This window comes from Sus scrofa, chromosome 1 (genome assembly GCF_054392235.1).
Source record: "Sus scrofa isolate SSC_HxYL_T2T_F1_AM1 chromosome 1, Sscrofa_HxYL_maternal_Yorkshire_Landrace_v2.0, whole genome shotgun sequence".
Lineage (NCBI taxonomy): Eukaryota > Metazoa > Chordata > Mammalia > Artiodactyla > Suidae > Sus > Sus scrofa.
This window is the reverse complement of record NC_139383.1, coordinates 204,299,546-204,323,995: the sequence shown is the minus strand read 5'-3', so window position 1 is coordinate 204,323,995 and position 24,450 is coordinate 204,299,546. Positions and strand designations below refer to the sequence as shown.

At 38.8% G+C, this 24,450-nt stretch overlaps 1 protein-coding gene across 16 annotated transcripts in view; it reads left to right on the top strand.

Moving 5' to 3' along the window:
• The window catches only part of AGBL1 (AGBL carboxypeptidase 1), a 1,231,135-nt gene that overhangs the window by 303,860 nt on the left and 902,825 nt on the right, over positions 1 to 24,450 (top strand). For 2 of the 16 annotated variants that reach the window (XR_014820420.1, XM_084983097.1), the window contains one exon: positions 22,869 to 23,022. The exons of the other annotated variants lie outside the window; for them this stretch is intronic. The gene's annotated coding sequence lies outside the window, so the exon portion shown is untranslated. Of the gene's footprint in view, positions 1 to 22,868; positions 23,023 to 24,450 lie in introns of those variants that run through there. 16 annotated transcript variants of the gene reach the window in all.

The window sequence follows — 24,450 nt, the reverse complement described above, 5'->3', positions numbered from 1 at the left end:
AAATGTTAATGACTCATGTCAGGAAGAAAGAGATCCAGGATGCTGTGGTCACATCTGCCCTGCATCTTTGCTCCACGGATCATTTTATTTTGTGGCGACTTGCTGAGAACACAGTATTATTCAAGTCCCTGGGGAGCATCTGACATCACAGTAACTGTAATGTGTTCAGCTGCACCTATGTCATTTTTTTTTTTTTAAACTCCAGGGCAGTGATTCTTAATCTTTTAATTCTTTTTTTTTCCCTCTGGGAATGGGGCATCACAGATCTTCTTTTTTCATGCCTCTGAAAGCTAAAGACACTTTCCCAGATAAGTGCTCGTACAAATTTTGGGGAACAATTTCAGGGGAATAAGCCACACCATAATATTTCAGTCTCTCAAGGTGTTTACATGGGTTTTGTTTCATGGAATGGGGCTCCATAATAGTGGAGTAGTAGGGCCAGTTCTGATCCCATACCGGAAAACCTACAATTCTTCCCAATTGTGACATATCCCTTATGCCTCCAAACAGAATAAAAGGCAATATTTTTTTTATCTCCACATTCCAACTTTGTCTTAAATATTTTTCGCATCTGATCTATGCTTGTGGAAATTATAAATAGCTTTGATGGATCAACTGTAATATTGCATTTCAAAGAAAACCTCTTGATAAATTGTGTACATGATATTTTTCTGTCTCTTCTCAAGTAACATCCAAGCATCTGTACCTCTCTCTTAAGTCATCTGTGAATAGCTTTATTATAGTTCTTCATTTTCAGAAAGTCTTTATTGGGAAGTGAGAATCCCAAAATAAATGTGACATGGTCCTTGTCCTTCCAGAGCTCACTGTATTCGTGGAACCAGGTATACATTTGAGAATGTCGTGAAAGTTACAGACCTACTCCCTAGATAATCAAAAACATGCACTTTAACTAAGCATTTAAATCTTATATTTGCCTATAGTTTAAAATAAACTGCCATGTGATTGCTTGGATTGACATATGAACAAGTAATTATAAGGTTTTATTACAAATGAAAAGATAGAAACTGTGTATTCGTGGAAGAAGAGGCATCTCAAACAATCTCTAATCTTCCATGACCTTCTCTTTCTGAGAAATAAATTGATTAGATAATTCAGACTGACCTTTGAGTTGGAGACAGTAAAAATTAGATACAATATAAATATATTTTTCTAAAAAACATCTATGTTCTAATGAGATAATGAACATTTAATGATATGAGGTCAGGAGAGGTAGGAAATTGAGAGAGATGAGCAAAACTCTGGTACTTTGGCCTTGGAGGCATTTACTGTTTTGGAAGGTGTGGCTAGAAAGATAGGATAGCATGTCCTCTAGCCTTGCAAGTCTAGGAGAACAGGGGTTGGCATTTAGGGCTTTTCAAGAATGAGGACCCTGGTAAACTACTTACTGCTTTGGGGCTGAGACCTGAAGGGATGCTCCGTAGAAATAAAGGCAAACCATTCATAAGCCAGTCTTCATACTGAGCCATTCTTCAACTCACCTAGGTGGTCCAGAAAATCCTAAGACTTGAACAGGTGGTCTCAGATTCCTACAGCTCCTAGGTGCCTTGTGGTAGTAAATTAAAATCCCCATCAGTGGAATACAATGTCATGCTAGACTTTACATTAATTCTACAAATAATTTGAAAACCAGGGACAAGGAGAGATAAATCAAAATGAGTAAACACCAGCAGAAATAATAGATGACAGAATTAGACCCACTGGTACTCCAGAAAATGCAATTACCAGACACAGAATGTAAGAAAGCTTTGGTTAGTATGTTCAAAGGGATTGAAGTCAAGTTTGAAAAATTTGGTGGTGAACTATAATCTATGTACTATGATATAGCAGATTTGAAAAGGAACCAAATATAAATTCTTGAACAGAAAAATAACCACAATTAAGAACTGAATGGATAGGTTTAACTGCAGATTTACACTTAGCTGAAGAAAGAATTAAAAATCATATCATAAGAAGCTATTCAGAATGAAGCACTAATGGCTGAAATATGCAGCAGTGCAGGTAAGAGATTTAGGGGATAGAGAATGTATAACATACATTTGATTAGAGTTCTGGAAGGACAGAAGAGGATGAGGCTTCAACAGTGTTTCAAGAAATAATGAGTCCTAACCCTTTAATACACTGCTCACTCCTTGCTAATAGAGCTAGTATCTTTCTTAAGTCTGTGTTCTGTGAAATGCTTAACAGGAATTAAGTGTGTGTTGAATTTGTTACGTGAGGAAATGCCCCTATATGTTGTATTCCATTTTATATTTTTGTAATTATGTCAGAAGTTCTCTTAAAATAGTACTCTTTAAAACAATATTATAAAATCACTGTCTATTGTGCATATACATTCAAATATCCAAATCCCTCTATTAGCAGTTGTCACTTCAAAATTTAAGCTAAATCTACAACTGACACTACAGTTGAAGATTAAGTTCTTATTTGCAAATTGATAGTTCATTTTTGACAAAAAAAAAATCTCCTCAAATTCATATATGCTGCCTATGACTACACTCTTTTTTTTTCTTTTCTTTCTTTTTAAACTTTATAGCATGCTCTGGTAATGAGTTTTAAAACTTTAATCTTGTCATAACTAATTAGAATATTATATTTGCTTGCTTTTCCCCTGTTCTCTTTAATGATGTGGTATTTTGGTAAGTAATTTCATTTTTTTTCCCTTAGAAATAGAGAGAAAACTTGATGTTTCATAGGTTCCCTGGGAAACAGCTTCTGAGATGAAGATGTGAATGTAGGAGGTGTACTGGGGAATGCCTCAGGTCCACACACTGGGGAATGAAGGAAGCTGGCCTGGGCAGCAGGAGGTGTTGAAATACAGTGTAGTCATAGCAAAGGCCCAAGCTGATGCCACAGGGAGTTTCAGAACCTGGATGATACTTTAGCAGTTGTCTTGTCTTATGGCAGGTGTTGAACCTTTACACCTACCCCCCTGCACCATTGACAGTCATTGGTTACAGGTTGCCTCCTGTTAGGGGGCATGACCTTGGGGACTGTCCTTACCTGATAGCAATTCCTGGAGAGGGACCAAGTTGAGCACTGTCAACCACTAATATCCCCTTTGGCAGGGGCCTGAGAGCCTAAATCCTGAGGAGATGTAGGAGGTGCACCCGCAGCCTCCGCTATGGTGATAACTGGACTGAGCATCAGGAACCTAAGTTCAAATCCTGGCTTTGCTGCTAGTTGACTGTGCGATCTTGAGAAAGCCATGTAACTCCTTGGATCACAGTTTCCGCATATTTATTTTTTTATTTTTAATTAAAAAAATTGAAGTATAGTTGATTTACAATGTGTTTCAGGTATACAGGAAAGTGATTGTTTTACACACACACAACACACACATGCATTCTTTTCAGATTCTCTTCCCCTCTAAATTATTACAAGATATTGAGTATAGTTGCCTGTGCTATAAAGTAGGTCTTTGTTGGTTATTTCTATATAGGAATGTGTATAAGTTAATCCCAATTTCCTAATTTATCCATCCCTGTACCCCTTCCCCTTTGGTAACTGTAGATTTTTATCTATATTTGTGCATCTATTTCCATTGTGTAAATAATTTCATTTGTATCATTTTTATAGATTCCATATGTTTCCTCATCTTTAAAAAAAAAAAAAAAAAAGGGAATGAGATGATATTTCCCTCAACTTTAATCATTCGTGTGCCACTGTCATGACTTTTTTCACATTTTGGATCAACAATATTATTAACATGATATATTTCAGCAAATTTATTCATTTTAACTTTACAAAAGGTGGCACTTTACATACAACTATAAATATAGCACTTGTACGTAGCAAAAATAGAGAGTAGCTGCAAAAATACATTTTTTTTTTTTTTTTTTTGGCTGCTCTTGCAGCATGTGGAAGTTTCCAGGCCAGGGATGGAAACTGCACCATAGTAGTGACCTGAGCTGCTGCAGTGACAATGCCGATCCTTAACCACTAGGCCACCAGGGAATTTAATATAAACAAATTTAATATAAAATAGCAAATGCAATGCTATTAAAGTCCAGCTAGACACTGGCCTGGTGAGTCTCTGAGCTGAGGCTTCTCTCGTTTTCTAAAAAGATTAGCAACCATTGGAGAAAAATTGGAAATTTTTAGATAGCTAAGCTTTGAACAGACATTTCCCAAAGGAAGAATGAACACTTTACTGAGAATAAACATTTTTCTCCATGTGATTCTGTGAAATTTAATTTTGTGTCTCCTGTGACCCCTAAATCCATGTCAGTCACTCTCAGTTGGAGATTTCTGACCTTTCAAGGAAATACTGGATGAGGTCATCTTTAGGGTAAAATTATATTATTCCACAATTCTCTCCTTAAGGGGGAAGAATATTAAAAGATATTTATGAGTTATATATATTTTTATGTCGTACATCTGTTAGATTGAGGACCAGCCAGAAGCTTGGGGAATTAAATTGACTGGGTCAGGTTCCTAAATAGCAGGAGGCCTCTCTGAAGGGTAGGCATAATGACTAGTGATGAGAAGGCAATGCTTCAGTTCTCCAACAGTCTTGGGAGAAAGAGCCTTACACAGTAGGTCCATGCTCCTGCCCTGAGTAGCGCAGCCCAGCCCCATGCCCCAGCTTCTGCTCCTCTGTGCTAAGGATCTGAAGTAGCTCATTGTATGGGCCCCTCATCCTGACATCACCAGTTTCTTATTCAGAGGCTGTTTCCATGCCAACTGGGAGTTGGCCAATTTATCCCAGGACATTGAGACATTGATAAGAGGGGCCTAGAACATTCTTCCTGAATGAATACCTTCTAGATATTAGACCCTATTCAGGGTTGCCCAAAACGCCTAAACTGACTTCCGTGTTCAATCACCTCTGAATGGTGTTGATCACAACCAGGAGCAGAGCTCTGTCTTCTCGTGCACTTTAGCTGTTTCTAAGCCTAATCATGGTTACTGTGTCTGAGCCTTTACTCCGCTATGTTCATAGATATTTCATCCTAGTCTTGGCATCCTTTCTCCCCTCCCCCCCATGTTAGGATTTGGCCTCTTCTATGGAATTTGCCTGTACTAGCCAATCAGGATGGGTGGAATTCTATGTCAGTACCATTTCCCATAAACAAATCAAGAAAACTGTCTTCTTTGAGGCTAGTAAAGGCATTCACCTAATGGAGCCACCACCCTACATTCTGCTAGTTCTGTGTTCTGAATATCCCCCGGGAATTGAGCCCATGAGACCTCCTTGTTTCTACCATAAAACCAATTTATGTCAATATGTAAATAGCGATGACAGTGACATTAACATCTTAATAGCAGAGGAGGAAGAAGATGAAGAGAGTGAGGAGGAGATGCAAAAAGAGGAGAGAAGCATGGGAGTTCCTATTGTGACTTAGTGGGTTAAGAACCTGACATAGCATTCGTGCGGATGCAGGTTTGACCCCTGGCCTCACTCGGTGGGTTAAGGATCTGGTGTTGCCACAGTCGCTGCTCAGTGTAGGCTGGCAGCTGCAGCTCAGATTTGACCCCTATCCTGGGAACTTCCATATGCCAGGGGTATGGCTGTTAAAAAAGAAGCAGAGGGGAGAGATTCTTTGAGTGTGTATTCAGCCTTTCCCAAAGGGAGGACCAATAGCCTTTGAATACAGATGCCTCAATGTGATGAAATAAACCATCAAGTTTTAGAGCTCAGGTGTGACTGAACAAGCTAGTGTGTCTTATTCTCTAATGGACCAACCCAGTCTTGGCCATTTAATGGCTCTTTCTGTCTCTTCTTGGTAGGCAGTCAGTCCTCTGACCCAATTCAATGAGGTTTGTGAAAGTAACTGGGTTTTATATATGCAGTTGTTGTTTTTTTTTTCATTTTTTATTACTCAAATGAATTTATCACATCTGTAGTTGTATAATAATAATCACAATCCAATTTCACAGGATTTCCATCCCACAGCCCAAGCACACCCTACCCCCTAAACTGTCTCCTCCGGAGACCATAAGTTCTTCAATGTCTGTGAGTCAGCATCTGTTCTGCAAAGAAGATCCGTCTGTCCTTTTTTCAGATTCCACATGTCAGTGAAAGCATTTGATGTGGTGTCTCATTGTATGGCTGACTTCACTTAGCATGATAGTTTCTAGGTCCATCCATGTTGCTAAAAATGCTGGTATTTCGTTCTTTTTAATGGCTGAGTAATATTCCATTGTGTATATGTACCACATCTCCTTGATCCACTCCTCTGTTGATGGACATTTAGGTTGTTTCCATGTCTTGGCTATTGCAAATAGTGCTGCAATGAACATCAGAGTACGTGTGTCTTTGCGAGTTGTGGTTTTCTTTTTCTCTGGATAGATGCCCAGAAGTGGGATTGCTGGATCAAATGGTAGTTCTATGTTTAGTTTTCTGAGGAATCTCCATACTGCTTTCCACAGTGGTTGCACCAATTTACAATCCCACCAACAGTGTACTAGGGTTCCTTTTTCTCCACACCCTCTCCAGCACTTTCTGTTTGTAGACGTTTTGAAGATGGCCATTCTGGCTGGTGTAAGGTGGTATCTCATTGTGGTTTTGATTTGCATTTCTCTAATAATGAGTGATGCTGAATATCTTTTCATATGCTTTTTGGCCATCTGTATGTCTTCTTTGGAGAATTGTCTGCCTAGATCTTCTGCCCATTTTTGGATGGGGTTGTTTGTTTTTTTGGTATTGAGCTGCAGAAGGTGTTTATAAATTTTGGAGATGAATCCTTTGTCAGTTGATTCATTTGCAAATATTTTCTCCCATTCTGTGGGTTGTCTTTTTGTGTTGTTTAGGGTTTCCTTTGTTGTGCAGAAACTTTGAAGTTTGAGTAGGTCCCATTTGTTTATTTTTCTTTTTATTGTCAATACTCTGATAGGTGGATCTGAGTATATACAGCTTTTATTAGGTGTTACTTACGGGTCTCAAGGAGTGTCTGAAGCTCTGCTAGTATTTACAGGGTGACCTGCCAACTCAGCCTCCAGCTCTTTAATTCCTATCCGAGAATCCCTTTTCTCTTCCAAACATCTTGCTCCCTATGCTGCTATTTAACTCTGAAAATGGCACAGGAACAAAATTTATATGAACAGTATGTGCAAATAGATGTGTGTTCAGCCTTTGTATGGGTGGCTTCTCTGGTGTATTGTAATCCACTGCTCTGTTATATTTGTCAAGTGCTTGGATCTACAGACAGAACATCATGGGTTCACTGTTCGGTGAACTTGGTGCTTATGTTACAAGTACTTGGTCTTGGTTAAGATTTGGTTCACAAAAGTGTTCTGGGGGAAAGCTAATTCCCTACCACTCAGGACAGAAATGCATTTGGGTGCACTCCAAGGTACCTGGGGTTAAGGCAGTTTTCATGCGTGACATTTCAGAGCTGCATGAGGATGTTGACATGTCAGGGATTCATGAAGATGTGCACTGGTATGATGCAGAAGACTCTGGACCTATCTTGAGTCCTGATCAGAACTAGGAAGCCTCCATTTGATTTTCGGGTAATACCTATCTTTTCAGTTGATTCCAATAATTGTCAACTTGTGATAATTTTGCCCCCACCCCTGCCCCCGGGGACATTTGGCATTTGATTGTCACAATTGTGGGGGATACTGCTGGCTAAACATCTCATAATGCTTAGCATCCCAGTGCTGCTAATTGCCAAATGTCCCAGCATGCACAAAATATGCTCCCCCCAAATTACCCAGTCTAAAATGTCAACCATGCCAAGATTAGAGCCCTGCTCTAGTCAATCAGCCCTTTATTCATTTTACACATTGAGGCTGAAATTTAAGATGGCACAATACCAGATAGCACAATGTAATTTGGTCCAAATGATACTTTCTCTGAGAAAGATTGTGATACCGTCCTTGCTGATTCTTGGATTTGCTCACAGAAGAATCAGGCTGGTGAATCTCAGGACATTTTCTCTGTAGTGCCTCCTCCCCCTCACTCGCACTGCCAGTGTGCTTTTGAGCCCAGAGAATCAATTGGCAGTGATCAGTGCAATTTGTTTTGATGGATTCCTGGGGCCAGAAGGATTGTTGAACTACTGAGTGACACATGCCTGGAGGCCAAGTGTATTACAATTCACAAATGGGAGAAGGAGACCAATTAGAGTTGATTAAAAACAGAACACATGATGGGAAACATTTGGGGTCCAAAATCATCCGGAAAGCAAATTCATGCACATCAAGATCCAGGCATGGCAAAAAGGAGTATGCTCAGCATGCCCTATGGTTTACAAGTGCACAGGAGATCAGAGATGAAGGTAAGATACAAGAATTTTACAAACAACTACAGTCCTCCATGATTTTTATCCCCTTCTTATTTCTTCTGCAGCGTAGTTAAAGACTATAGAGCTTAATTTTGACCTATAGTGGCCAGACATGGGGTTTAGCTCCAGAGAGAGCTGAATTTCATCCTAGTTCTACTATGTGCAACCTGTGTGCTCTAGGCAAGGCATCTAACTTCCTTAAACCTCAGTTTCCTCCTCTATATGATGAGGAAAATTATATTTTACCTGTGGCGAAGATGTAAAGTGATATTTGTGAACATGCTCTGATGGTCTTCGCACATACTACCGCTGGTCCCCAACGTACAATGATTTGATTTATGATTTTTTGACTTTATGATAATGTGAAAGTAATATGCATCTTGCAGAAGCCTACTTTGAATTTATTTATTTATCTTTTGCTTTTTAGGGCTGCACTCACGGCATATGGAGGTTCCCAGGCTAGGGGTCAAATCTGAGCTACAGCCGCTGGCCTATGCCACAGCAACAGCAATGCAGGATCCAAGCCATGTCTGTGACCTACATACACCACAGCTCATGGCAACACCAGATTCTTAACCCACTGATTGAGGCCAGGGACCCGAAACCTCATGGTTCCTAGTCAGATTTGTTTCTGCTGCACCACGATGGGAACTCCCCTACTATGAATTTTGAATTGGGATCTTCCCTTGGCTAGTGGTGTATGATAAGATACTCTCTCGTGATGCTGGGTGTAATGAACCTCAGCTCCGAGTCAGCCATGTGATCACAAAGGGAAACAATCAATATGCTTAGAACCATTCTATACATAGACAGCTCTGATGTTTTCCCCTCTCTGCACAGTATTCCACAAACTGCATGAGATATTCAACACTTTGTTATAAAATAGCCTTTAGATTATTTTGCTCAATTGTGGGTGAATGTAAGTATTCTGAGCATGTGGAAGGTAGGCTAGGCTAAGCGATGGTATTTGGTAGGTTATGTGTATTTAATGCATCTTGGACTTGGGATATTTTCAACTCAGAATGGGTTTATCAGGATGTAACTTCACTGTAAGCTGAGGAAGATCTGTAGATGTTCCATGAATATTCCGCTATCTTCTCCCTCCAGCACTTGAAGCAATGCCAAGTCTCCCACTCTACCAAAATGCTGAGCTTCTCAGAAGCTGTTTCTGGGAAGAATTTTGGATGTGCTTCAGAGTGGAAGGCACACTCCAGAGTTGCTCAGTGGACACAGGAGGATGGTTTTCTATCACTGCTTTATTCTTCATGTTTTACTGGCATTCTCTCTTCTTCTGTTATTGGTAGTTGGCAGGGAGGGAGAAATGGGAAGAAGAAGGATGGCAAACCCTTGGTTCAAGTCTCCTCTGTGGGTTAGAAAATGAGACTCTCTAGGAATGGATTGGCTACTATTTTTTCCTCTTAGTGCTTCTCAGGGCCTCATGCATCCACATGGATTCCAGTTCTGATGACTAGTATAGCAACACCTCACTTTTCATAACTCACTTTTTCAGGATGGTCCAGTATTTCGAAAAATAATTGAGAATCAAGACAATGACCAATTAATGAATGGAAAGAACCCAGACTGATGCCATGATATAAAATCCATACACAGTGTTAGGAGACCTCCATGCTCCCATAAGCAAGTTGCCTTACTCTTATTTTACATGCAGTTAAACATACCTTTTGATCTAATGTTTGAATCCCTTATCTCACTGGGACCAGTAGATTAAAGATTAAAGAGGAAGGTACTATAGCTCCTTTGATAAAAACAAGAAATGGTAATTCTGTGCCTGAAAAAAGACTTCAGATTACACATTGACCATAATAATTAATTTTCAGGATAATGAGCATGCATTCTCTTCAAGGCAAAACAATTTTGTGTGTCTTCTTTTAAAAGGGAGATGGGAAAATTTCAGAATTTATATATGTGATGAAATAAATGGAAATAAAATGATGAAATTAATTGAAAGGGCTAATATACCCATTAGAGCTCCTCAGTGTGCTTAGATGTTACTTGTTAAACGTTGCTATTCATATAAAATATTGTGATATTATCATCAGGAGTGGACCTAGGTTTTGAAGGACCTGAAGCTCATATAACTTTGGGATCCCTCATTGAGAAAAAGAATGCAAAATTACAAATACAAAATTGAATATGAATGGGACTATTTATTTAGAATAAGAAAGCTTTACAAAGTAATGCTTTTTAAAAAGCAGACAAATACCACAAACATCACATAATCCAGAAAAATAATGTATTTTTTAATTGACTTCCTGGCATTTCTTTATAGTCCTTTTTATCATTACCTTTTTGGCTGAATATTTTTTGATTGCCCTACTCACAAGGCATTTTATAATACCCACTTCCAAGAATAAGAACAATTCAACCTCTTCCTAGTATGACTGATCAAAATTAATTTTTTGCTACTGATAATTAAAAATTTCTTTTAGTGTCACAACTTGTTTGGGGCCGTATCAGGTTAACTTTTAGGATTATGTCAACTTTGGGAAAACCTCTATTGAGTTTCTTTTAAAATAGCTGTAAGTTTTGAAAAGACGTGTCATCGAACAAATTCTGGCTCTGTCTACTCCATGCCTTGTTTCTCCTCCATTATCCACATCCAGGGCTGTATGCCATAGGCAACATTCCCATAGTGATGGAACCTTCATGTCATGATGCTGATGAGTCAGCCCAGATGGGAACATTTCTGGAAGCCATTGCTGTGCCAGGATGACTAGCAGTAACTTAACTATACACATAGGAATAAATGCAGCTAAACCTGGATTAACTAGATCTTCTCAACTCAACTCCAGTGTTATTCCACAAGTGGGCAAAGTGTAGAAAGTTGAGGTTGAAGAGGAAAGAAATTTGGATCTAAACTGTGGTCAAAATATCTTCCTTCTGCAAATTATACAAAAACATATTACCATGTAAAAATGTAGCTAGGATACCTCTCAGGTTTTGAAAGAATCCCATGCAAGTGAAGGACTCTGAAGTTTAAGCTCCATAAGATTCATGGTCAGTATACCTGTCTGAGAAGATAATGAGTAGACTTTGGCCAGCAGTTTGCTTGGGAACTAGTTATCTTTTTTTTTATAGGGCCACACCTATTGCATATGGAAATTCCCAGGCTAGGGGTTCAATCAGAGCTGCAGCTGCTGGCCTGTGCTGCACCTTGTGGCAATGCCGGATCCTTAACCCACTGAGCAAGGACATGGATCTAACTCATATCTTCATGGATACTAGTTGGGTTCATTTCCATGGAGCTACAAGGGAAACTCCATCAGAGAAATCATCCATTTTTAATGGACCTTCCTTCCCATTTTTAAAGTAAATATGATGAGGGATTCTGGATACTCAAAGCAGTGGGTGACTCTGAGAACTGGTTTCTGAGCAAGCCTAGTGGGATCAGGGAGGATGGAAAAGAGCCAGCAGAAGTAGTTATTGCATTAATACCATTCCTCCCTCCCTCTCTCCTTCAGCAGTGGTTTGCTTAGCAAATGGATCCTGAGTTTTTCCAGCACAGCAGAGCTATGAAAATTCTCTGTCACTGAGTATTGCTGCCATTACTGGCTATGGTAGACCTAATTTTTATTTTCCCAGGAGCAAGATGTAAGGAGTGAACTGGATTGTCCAAGTGACTAACCGAGGCATTCCTCTTTTGAAAGTCATCAAGGCAAAAGGAGAATTGTAATGAAGGCAGTAGGGCTCAGGCCACTTCCCTGGATGGTCTGGAGCAATTATAGTGTATGAGGGAGCACCTGGAAGTCAGACCATAGTGTTAAGTTTGGGAGGGTTCCTTCTCTCTTTACCTCTTGATCTTTAATCGCTTTTCTTGGATGGATGGAGTGGGAGTGGGAGAAAAGTGGATGGTGACTGGTCTTTCTTGAACAATATGCCCTGTGAATGTACTTTAGTATTAAAAATCTTTTCTTAAAAACTTAAATCCATCCCAATCTTAGCCAGCTTGAACATACCTAAAGTTCTTTTCCCAAGATTCCTTTCCACAAATATACAACTTTTTTGTATCCATTTAATTTTTGTCCTGTGTTATTTCTCTTTTTTCATTCTGGAACAACAAGTCATTTTATCTATTTCTTGTACACACTTGTTTCATTTCATATGTTTCTAAGTAGTTTTAATTACACATATTGATTAAACTTCTTAACTCTTAGAATTCTTTCTTCCTAGAAATAAGCAATTGTGGACTAGGAAATGTATAAATATATTTTGTGATTTCTAGAAGTATATTCTTCCTCATAGTCAATTTTTCATGGTGGCACAAACATGTTTACTAAAAGACCCAAATATCTTTTGTTCCTCTATAAAAGGAAACTAAAAGTGGATGAATCTATGGTCAGTAATTAAAGTTTCAGAATTTTATCTTATTTGGAAATAAACTAGATAGTCAGTGAACATTATTTATCTCAGTATAACTTGGTTATTTTTTAAGTAAACATACCATAAAACAGAATTACTGTTGAAAAGTTAACATAAACCTTTTTCAAACCTACGTCTATTTTATTTTTTATTAAAAATTATGTTTATTATTTGTTGTTACTCAAATGAATTTATCACATCTGTAGTTGTATAATGGTCATCACAATCCAATTTCACAGGATTTCCATCCCACAGCCCAAGCACATCCCCCTACCCCCCAAACAGTCTCCTCCGGAGACCATAAGTTTTTCAATGTCTGTGAGTCAGCATCTGTTCTGCAAAGAAGATCCGTCTGTCCTTTTTTCAGATTCCACATGTCAGTGAAAGCATTTGATGTTGGTGTCTCATTGTATGGCTGACTTCACTTAGCATGATAGTTTCTATGTCCATCCATGTTGCTAAAAATGCTGGTATTTCGTTCTTTTTGATGGCTGATTAATATTCCATTGTGTATATGGACCACCTCTTCCTGATCCACTTCTCTGTCGATGGACATTTAGGTTGTTTCCATGTCTTGGCTATTGCAAATAGTGCTGCAATGAACATCAGAGTACGTGTGTCTTTGCGAGTTGTGGTTTTCTTTTTCTCTGGATAGATGCCCAGAAGTGGGATTGCTGGATCAAATGGTAGTTCTATGTTTAGTTTTCTGAGGAATCTCCATACTGCTTTCCACAGTGGTTGCACCAATTTACAATTCCACCAACAGTGTACTAGGGTTCCTTTTTCTCCACACCCTCTCCAGCACTTTCTGTTTGTAGACGTTTTGAAGATGGCCATTCTGGCTGGTGTAAGGTGGTACCTCATTGTGGTTTTGATTTGCATTTCTCTAATAATGAGTGATGCTGAACATCTTTTCATGTGCTTTTTGGCCATCTGTATGTCTTCTTTGGAGAATTGTCTGCCTAGATCTTCTGCCCATTTTTGGATGGGGTTGTTTGTTTTTTTGGTATTGAGCTGCAGAAGGTGTTTATAAATTTTGGAGATGAATCCTTTGTCAGTTGATTCATTTGCAAATATTTTCTCCCATTCTGTGGGTTGTCTTTTTGTGTTGTTTAGGGTTTCCTTTGCTGTGCAGAAACTTTGAAGTTTGATTAGGTCCCATTTGTTTATTTTTCTTTTTATTGTCAATACTCAGAGGTGGATCTGAGATGTTGCTGTCGTTTATGTCAGAGAGTTTGGCCTATGTTTTCCTCTAAGTTTTATAGTGTCTGGTCTTATATCTAGGTCTTTAATCCATTTGGAGTTTATTTTTGTGTATGGTGTTAGGGAGTGTTCTAATTTCATTCTTTTCTATGTGGCTGTCCAGTTTTCCCAGCACCACTTATTAAACAAGCTGTCCTTTCTCCATTGTATATTCTTGCCCCCTTTGTCATAGATTAGTTGGCTGTAGGTGCGTGGGTTAATTCTGGGCTTTCTATCCTGTGCACTGATCTATATGTCTGTCTTTGTGCAAGTACCATATGGTTTTGATGACTGTTGCTTTGTAGTATAGTCTGAAGTCCGGGAGCCTGATTCCTCCTGTTCCATTTTTCTTTCTCAGGATCTCTTTGGCTATTCTGGATCTTTTGTTCTTACAAACAAACTTGAAAATATTTTGTTTGAGTTCTGTGAAAAATGTCCTTGGTGATTTGATAGGGATTGCATTGAATCTGTAGATTACCTTGGGTAGTATAGTCATTTTGATAATGTTTGACTCCTCCATTCCATGAGCATGGTATATCTTTCCATCTATTTGTATCATCTTTCATCAGTGTCTTATAGTTTTCAGAGCACAGGTCTTTTGTCTCTTTAGGTAGGTTTACTCCTAGGTATTTTATTGTTTTGGATGCAATGGTAAACGGGATTGCTTCCCTAATTTCTTTTTCTGTTCTTTCATTGTTAGGGTATAGAAATGCTGTTGATTTCTGTGTATTAATTTTGTATCCTGTGACTTTGCCAAATTTGCAGATGAGCTCTAACAGTTTCCTGGTAGAGTCTTTAGGGTTCTCCAGGTATAGTATCATGTCATCTGCAAATAGTGAGTTTTATTTCTTCCTTTGTGATTTGGATTCCTTTTATTTCTTTTACTTCTGTGATTGCTGTGGCTAGGACTTCCAGACCTATGTTGAAGAGTAGTGGCGAGAGTGGACATCCTTGTCTTGTTGCTGATCTCAGCAGGAATTCTTTGAGATTTTCACTATTGAGAATGTTGTTCGCTGTGGGTTTGTCATATGTGTCCTTTATTATGTTGAGGTGGGTTCCCTCTATGCCCACTTTCTGAAGGGTTTTTATAAGAAATGGATATTGGATTTTGTCAAAGGCTTTTTCCACATCTATTGAGAGGATCGTATGGTTTTTATTCTTCAGTTTGTTAATATGGTGTATCACACTGATGGATTTGCAGATATTGAAGAATCCTTGCATCCCTGGGATAAATCCCACTTGATCATGATGTACAATCCTTTCAATGTATTGTTGGATGTGGTTTGCTAGTATTTTGTTGAGGATTTTTGTGTAAATGTTCATTAGTGAAATTGGCTTGTAGTTTTCTTTTTGTGTGGCACGTTTGTCTGGTTTTGGTATCAGGGTGATGGTGGCCTCATAGAATGAGTTTGGGAGTATCCCTTCCTCTGCAATTTTTTTGGAATAGTTCCAGAAGGAGTGGTGTTAGCTCTTCTCTAAATGTCTGATAGAATTTGCCTGTGAAGCCATCTGGTCCTGGACTTTTGTTTGTTGGAAGTTTTTTAATCACAGTTTCAATTTCAGTGCTTGTGATTGGTCCATTCATCTGTTCTATATCCATCTTGGTTTAGTCTTGGGAGATTGTACTTTTCTAAGACTTTGTCCATTTCTTCTAGTTTTTCCATTTTATTGGCATATAGTTTCATATAGTACTCTCTTATGACCCTTTGTGTTTCTGTGATGTCCATTGTTACTTCTCCTTTTTCATTTCTAATTTTATTGATTTGAGTCCTCTCTCTTTTTTTCTTGATAAGTCTGGCTAAGGGTTTATCCATTTTGCTGATCCTGTCAAAGAACCAGCTTTTCATTTCATTGATCTTTTCTATGGTTTTCTTTGTTTCTATTTCATTGATTTCTGCTCTGAGCTTTATGATTTCTTCTACTGACTTGAGGTCTGGTCTGTTCTTCTCTCTTGAGCTGCTTTAGATGTAATGTTAGCTTGTTTATTTGAGCTTTTTCTTGTTTCGTGAGGTGGGCTTGTATTGCTATGAACCTTCCTCTTAGAATGGCTTTTGCTGCATCCCATAGGTTTTGGAGTGTCATATCTTCATTGTCATTTGCTTCTAGGTATTTTTCCTTTCCTCTTTGATTTCTTTAGTGATCCATTGGTTGTTTAGTAGCGTGTTGTTTAGTCTCCACATGTTTGTGTTTCTTGCAGTATTTTTCTTGCTGTTGATTTCTAGTCATGTAGCGTTGTGGTCGGAAAAGATGCTTGATATGATTTCAATTTTCTTAAAGTTACTGAGGTTGGATTTGTAGCCCAGGAGGTGATCAATCTTAGAGAATGTTCCATGTGCACTTGAGAAGAATGTGTATTCTGTTGCTTTTGGACGGAATGTCCTATAAATATCTCTTAAGTCCATCTGGTCTAATGCTTCATTCAGGGCCTGTGATTCCTTATTGATTTTCTGTCTGGTTGATCTGTCCATTGCTATAAGTGGGGTGTTAAAGTATCCCACTATGATTGTGCTATTGTTGATTTGTCCTTTTAAGGTTGTTAGCAGTTGCCTCATATATTGTAGTGAACCTATGTCGGGTGTGTAGATATTTACAATTGTTATATCTTCTTCTTGGATTGATCCTTTGATCATTAGGTAATGACCTTATCTGTCCCTTAAGATGTTCTTCATTTTAAGGTTTATTTTGTCTGATATGAGTATTGCTCCTCCAGCTTTCTTTTGATCTGCATTTGCCTGAAATATTTCCTTCCATCCTCTCACTTTCAATTTGTATGTGTGCCTAGAAGTGAAGTGGGTCTCTGGAAGACAGCATATATATGGGTCTTGTTTTTGATGCATTCAGCCAGTCTATGTCTTTTGGTTGGGGCGTTTAGTCCATTAACATTTCAGGTAATTATTGATATGTATGTTCTTATTGCCATTTTATTAATTGCTTTGGATTTGTTTTTGTTGCTCTTTTTTCTTTCCTTCTTCTCTTGTTCTCTCCTCTTCTGGTTTGATGACTATCTTTAGTGTTGTATTTGGGTTGATTTTTCTTATTTGTTTATCAGTTGTAGATTTTTGGTTTTCAGTTATTCTGAAGTTTTGATATAAGAGTCTGTATGTATATGAGGTTGTTTTAAGTTGTTTGTCTCTTAATTGCAAGTTCATCTGCAGTGTCCTGAATTTGTACCCACCTCTTCTCATGATTTCTGATTTTGATGGTATAATTGTGCATGGATGATTTCGTATCTTTACTGTCTATATACCTTTACTGGTGAGCCTTGTCATTTGTGGCATTTTTTGTTTCCTGTTGCTGTCTTTCCTTTTCTGTCTAGAGAAGTTCCTTTAGTATTTGTTGTAAGGCTGGTTTAGTGTTGTGTAATTCTCTCAACTTTGCTTATCTGTGAAGGTTTTGATTTCTCCTTCAAATCTGAATGAGGGCCTTGCTGGGTAAAGGAATCTTGGTTGGAGGTTTTTTCCTTTCATCACATTAAGTATATCATACCACTCCCTTCTGGCCTGCAGAGTTTCTGTTGAAAAACCTCCCGATAACCTTATTGGGGTTCCATTGTATGTTATTTGATTCTTTTCCCTACCTGCTTTCAAGATTTTCTCTTTGTCTTTAATTTTGGTCAGTTTTATTAATATGTGTCTTGGTGTATTCCTCCTTGGGTTCATTTTATATGGTACTCGTTGTGCTTCCTGGATTTGAGTGACTAGTTCCTTTCCCATGTGAGGGAAGTTTTCAGCTATTATCTCTTGGAATATTTTTTCTGTCCCCTCTCTCTCTCTTCTGCTTCTGGCACCCCTATAATACAGATGTTGGTGCATTTAACGTTGTCCCAGAGTTTTCTGAGACTCTCTTCATTTTTTTTCAATCTTTTTTCTCTTTTCTGTTCTGCATCCGTAATTTCTTCTAATATGTCCTCCACCTCACTTATTCATTCTTCTGCCTCCTATATTCTGCCGTTAGCTGCTTCTAGTGAATTTTTTATTTCAGTTATTGTATTTTGCATCTCTTCTTGTTTAAGTTTTCTATCTTGTATCTCTTTGGTCAGTGTTTTCTGTAAGTTATCCATCTTTGCCTCCAGTTTATTTCCAATGTCTTGCCCATCATCTTTATCATCAACAATCTAAAGTCTTTTTCCTGGAGGCTGAGAATCTCCTCATTGCTTAGCTGATTTTCTGGGGCTTTTCCTTTCTCCTTCATCTGAATTATAGTTCTCCGTCTTTTCATTTTTATAGGTTTTTGGTGTGGTGACCTTTTTATAGATAATAGAGCTGTAGCCTCTCCTACTTCTGGTGTCTGCCCCCCTGGTGGCTGAAGGTTGGTATGGGGGCTTGCTGTAGGCTTCCTGATGGGAGGGGCTGATGCCTGCCCACTGGTAGGTGGAGCTGATTCTAATCCCTGTGGTGGGTGGGGCTTAGTCTCTGGATGGGATTAGTCTCTGATTCTAATCCCTGTGGTGGGTGGGGCTTAGTCTCTGGATGGGCTTAGTCGCTGCTGTGTGCCTGAGGCTCTTTAGGTAGCCTGTTTACTGAGGGGTGGGGCTGTGACCCCACCTGGATTGTTGTTTTCTCTGGAGCTTCTCATTGCTGACTGACGGGTGGGGTCAGATTTTTCCAAAATGGCCACCTCCAGGGAACAGCATGCTGCTGAATATTCCCAAGAGCTTTGCCTTCAATGTCCTTCCCTCACAACAAGCCACATTCACCCCTGTTTTGCAGGGGTGTACTCCACGAACTGCAGTCAGGTTTGACCCAGATTCCCATGGAGACTTTGCTTTGCCCTGGGACCCGGTGCAGGTGAAAATCTGTGTGTGCCTTTTAAGAATGGGATCTCTGTTTCCTCCAGTCCTGTGGAGCTCCTATGCACAAGCCCCACTGGCCTTGAATGCCAGATGCTCCAGGGGCTCTTTCTCCCAGTGCCAGATCCCCACACGTGAGAGTTTGATGTGGGGCTCAGAACTCTCACTCTTGTAGGTGAGTCTCTGTGAACCATTTAGTTTCCAGTCTGTGGAGATTTCCACCTGGGAGGTATGGAGTTGTTTATATCATGAAATCACCCCTCCTACCTCTTGATGTGTCCTCCTCTTTTTCTTCTGGAGTAGAGTAACTTTTTTAAGGTTTCCGGTCCATTTGGGTGGAGATTGCTGAGCTTTTAGTTGTGAATTTTGTTGTTTTTAGGAGAGAAGTTGAGCTCCAGTCCTTCTATTCTGCCATCTCAATCCCATCTCCTAGATTATTTATAAAAGTTTCATGAGGCATGAAACAGCTAACCACCATCTTATCTTTCTTGCTGACAAATTCTGTAACATAGGAAACATGAGATTATTTCACTTTTAGTAAACTTATGTAGAATAAAACTTTTATATTTAAAGCTGATAATTCCAAAGACATGCTTATTTTAATTAAGCCAACTAACTTAAACTAACTTTTATTTACAAAAGATTATTCCAGACCAAATGAACTTGAAAAACATTTGGGTTGCTTTCTATATTTCTGAGAGTACCCTTGATTTTTATAGTGCTGGTTTGTCTTTAAGCCAATTAAACAGAGCTCGTTATAAATTAATTTTGGCGTTATCATCTGGAGGTGATAACAAAATCACACATCTATGACATACATACATGGACATCCACATAAATCCAAATGAAGATCTTATAGCTTCTTTTGAACATTTTAGCTATGACAGGTGACAGATTGACAATGCAAAACTCACTAATTTTTAAAAGAACAGTTGGATCAAAACTATTTGTCTGGCCGATGGAGTAAGTTAAGGTTACCTACTCAAATGGCCAAAGCTTTTTACTAATATTTGTGGAAGAGACTTTTAAGATTTTTTGTTGGTCTATTTTTCAAAATAGCCTTTCCATTTTTTTTTCCTTCTGATAAGAACCTACCTTAGTTCATAGAGAAGGACCAAGTGGCTACTTGCCTTTCAAAAGGCACAGAGAAAGAAGACAAGTTTTACCAAGAAGAGTTTTTATTCCCTAAATCTATATCTTTTATAATATGTGCATGCCTTTTGAAAGATATAGGGATGGTTTGGGGATTGGTAGAGGGATAGGTGGGCTTCAACTTTTTCCAGAGCTACATTTCTGTTCTTGTTGAAATTTGAGCTATAAGACAAGTATAGTTGTTTTGAATTTCTCAAAGAATCAGCTGCAATTCTTCTTCTTCCTGTTCCTCATCTTCTTAATGTCCACACTGCGGCATATGGAAGTTCCTGGGCTAGGAGTGGAATCAGAGCTGCAGTTGCAGGCCTACACCACAGCCACAGCAATGCTGGATCCAAGCCACATCTGTGACCTCTGCACATAGCAATGCTGTGTCCTTAATCTAATTAGTGAGGCCAAGGATCGAACCTTCATCCTCATGGACACTATGTCAGCTTCTTAACCCACTGAACCACAATGGGAACTCCTGCAATTCTTGAATAATATCAGTTGTCTTCTTCAATTTGCTTTTTAATATCAGGGAGAAGATCTTCAACTAAGGTGAAATAAAAAATTGTTATGTTCTAGATTAAGAATTTTGTGTTTTTGGAATGTGTCTTTGTGAATTCTTCCACAAAGCCTTCAGAATATTTTTCTTTCCCGTTGGGTACATAGTTTCATTTTGGTTTAGGGAAGGAGGCCTAAAATGTTCCTATCTGGCTGGGATGATCAGTTTCCAGTCAAAGAAACTGATAGAGCTATTTAAATACAAATTATTTCAAATATCTTGTCGGGTTTTGGCGAGGACAAAGAGTAAATCTTTTTAAATACAAATTATTTCAAATATCTTGTCAGGTTTTGGCAAGGACAAAGAGTAAATCTTTTTATCATTACTGAAAAATCCTGTGGATGCAAGAGGCACCTGCAAAGAGAGTGCAAAAGATACTACCATTCCAGGATAACTGAAACAAAGGCAATTCCCCTGAAAGCTGGAAAGAGTTGGCAGGAGCCCAGCCAGATGCAAATGGGGTGCAATCTGTATTTCTGTCTGGCTGTATTTTGGGGACCCCAACCTGATAGTTGCCAAGTTAAGTTCTCAGGATACAAAACGAGACAAAAAAGAAGGCAATAGGTATCCCTAGGAGAGAAAGAATCAACTACCAGTGGATACTCTAAAGCAAATTTATTAGCCTCAATTGGAAGACCTAGTAATACACACATTTTTTTTTCCGCCCATCTGAATTTGGGGAGGAAGGAACAAAGTAAAATTTTACTGTCCTCTTTTGACCAGACCCACAGAGAGATCTGACTTTGGTAAGGATCTCCCCTGTTGCTAGCTTCTGCCAGTTTTCCCAGGATGTCATCTATAGGTTCTGGAGCAAGTGCAGTGTCCTGGCAGTTCTCATCCTGCTCACCAGAAACCATAGAGGAGGAAAAATAATGTTCCCTCTACCTTTTATGGTGAGGGCTTGGCTGAGAACTCTTCTTCTAGAATGCCTCATAAATGGATAAAGTTGTTTAGGTCAAAAGCTCTTCATTGTGGCCACTATAACTCAAGATTATCTTTGTAAGGTTAACCACTTGCTCAGCCTCAAAACAAAATTTTATCCACCTGAGGCCTCACACTCAGCCCAGTCCAGATTAAGTTAAACCTGGTTTGACCCAGACTCAGTCTGACCTGCTCTAATCAGTTTCTAAGTCAGATCCAGGCCAACACTGGGCAGTTTCAGGACCCAGTCTGGAAAAAGAAGTGCTCAAATAAAGTCTGAAAGCTCAAAATGTGAAAGCTGGGGAGCTAGGATCTGAGAAAGACTTACCCATCACCTCCAGAGGCAGCAAGAAAGCAGTGAGCCAAAGGAGCTCAGCAGGTACCTACACCTGGTGTGTTGTTGCTCTTGGAGGCTGTCAGTTGTCTTCTTCAATTCCCATTTCTGATACCAAAACTGTTAAAACATAAACTAAGGTGGATTAAAAATTAGTTTATTTGAGGAAAGATTGATTTAAATGGGGCAGCATCCAATCTAGCAGATAGGCAGGAGCTCTGTGGAGCCATACGAAATGAAAGACTCATAGGCAGAAGGGAGCAGGAATGAGGAAGCTATTCTAGGTAAAAAAGTAGGTTGGTTATTGCAACATCATTTTCCTTTGGGGGATAGCAGGGTCTACCAGGCAGATGACCTCACTAGTGCTAGATCAGATTATTCCTCATTGACTAGTTTAAGATTCCATTTCTGGGAGAGCTGAAAGTATAATTAAGTGAAGTCTTGGTTTAGTGACATGAGGCTTAGCATAAGCAACTCCATTTTGAGTCTATTGTCTTGTTTTTAACAAGTGACATTTTGAAGAGACAGTAGAAGTTTCATAGGAGATCAAGGCACAGTAGAAAGGCAAAGGCATGTACTGAATTGTCATGGACAAATAAAGACTGTCCATGGCTGGAAAGGCTGAGAACAATCTATAGGTGTTTATATCACTCCAAATTTTGTTCTGTGTTCCATATATATGCATATATAAACAAAAAACTGGACATGCTACAAATGTATACATTTATTAATACAACATGAATATCTTGCATTAATAAAATGTCCTACAACAACATCATTATCAATGATTGAATATCATTCCATTGTATTATGGCAATTTATTTAATGTTAGACATTCAGAGTGCTTTCATTTTTTTCATGATTAGCAACAGTGATGAAGTGATGAAGATCTGTGCAAATAGATGTTTATCTCCATCCCTCAGGAATAATTGCAGTGGAATTGTTGGGTCAAAGGGTCTGTACATTTTAAAGGTTTCTGATTAAGTATTTCTAAATTGCCCATGCTGAAAAGTTGGAACAATTTAAGCTCTCTTCAGCTCTGTAGAAGAATACCCATTTCCTTTCACCCTCACTAGGGCTAGATTTTATCATGCTTTTAAATCTTTGCCCATTTGAGAGGGGAAAGATGGTAATTTGTTTTAATTTGCATTTCTTTGATTACTAGTGTGATTGAGCAGTTTTTTTTTTTTTTTAATAAGCTTATTAGCCATTTGCATTTCTGCTTTTGTAAATTGCCAGTTTTTCTTTCAGGCAAGAGAATCTTCTCCTTTAGGAAACCTTCCCTAAGATACTAGGATCAGATTTATACTACATCATCTTTTTTTCTCACACTTCAAAAACATGCTTCCTGTTGAAAAAAGGAAGAGACAGTCTATGGGCGAAAGGATGTTCTTCTTAGCAAGAGGTGAGTCCAGCAATGGGGTTGGGAGCAGAATTCTTGCCTTGACCCTTAGCTCTTGCTTCTGAGTTACCTCTCAGGGTAATTTATTTCTATTCATGGCTGTATATTACATCTCTGATGTACCCAGAGGTGGTAGCCAAACACTGTCTTATAGTCTAGATATTTAAGTATCTATATCAAATAGATATAGTATACTACATTGCATAGTTTATATCATGTAGTTTATGTTATATTAATTATCAAATTAATAATTGATGGGGCAGTACCCCGCCCTATCCTATGTTATAAGCTCCTAAGAGGCAGGGAAAATTTCTTCTTCATCTTTTAATGTCCTGCCACACCCAACATAGTGGTGTGTCTATAATGGATATTCTCTAATGTGGGATGCATATATATTACAACACCTCCCAGTGATGCCATTTTAATTCTTATGGATTTTGACTTTTCTGGTCTTTCTTCAAACTTATGAGGTAGTCTTAGAAAAATTACCCAATTTTAGAGTACTTCTCATTCTCCAGGCCTCAAAGGAAAGATTGGTAATATTTGTTTATAAGTTTCTGTGTGTTCTACCGGTTCTTTGAAAATGCTGAGAATTATTAGAGTGCTAAAAACAATTAAGAGAATTCTGCACATCAGTCATTAACTACACTTGAAATAAAATGCATGAGTTACTACTGACATTTCAAGGACTATATTTGCTAATAACCAAGGCTCGACAAATTGAAATTATTTACAAACTTGGCTGAAATGGGAATCCAATACTGTTTCTAGTCTTGTTGAACAATCCAATTAAGGAACTCTCTATATAGAACATGTGTGCCATTTTCTATTTGAAATAGTATGATGATGCTACATTGGAAATCTGAAACTGATTTTTGACAGCGGTTCTGTCTCTTCAGACTCGGGCTTTGTGGGTTTGGGGGCAGGTGGGGGGTGGGGGGTTGAGGAGCAAGTTGACACTCTCTTGGCCACTTGCATCTCTTCTATTGAAGAAGCAAGAGCTCAGAGATGCCATTTCCAATTGAACCTGTGGAAAGTCCCCTCCATCCTCCACCCTGGTCTCATGTGTGCTTGGCAGCAGGAGCCACTCCCTGTTGATGATCCAGTGGGATTCCTGGAGCCTTGCTTTTGTGAAAAGTCGTAGCAACTTGGCTCCTTATGGTCCAAATGTTGACTTGACCCCATCATAGCACAGATATATTACTTGCAAAGGAGAGTTTCTCTGCATGAGCTTGACCTCTGAAAAAAGAGGTTGGAAGATTCCAGGAAGGGTCAGTTCTTTTCACTGATATCACAGTCAGTTTCATGCATCTGAATCTCGTCAAACTGCAGAACTTTCTGTCTTAAGGATTCTACATACTGAAATACGGCCAGTAAGATAACTGTGTGCTAGCTGAATTTGGTGCAAATGGCAAGTCATATCTTGCTTGC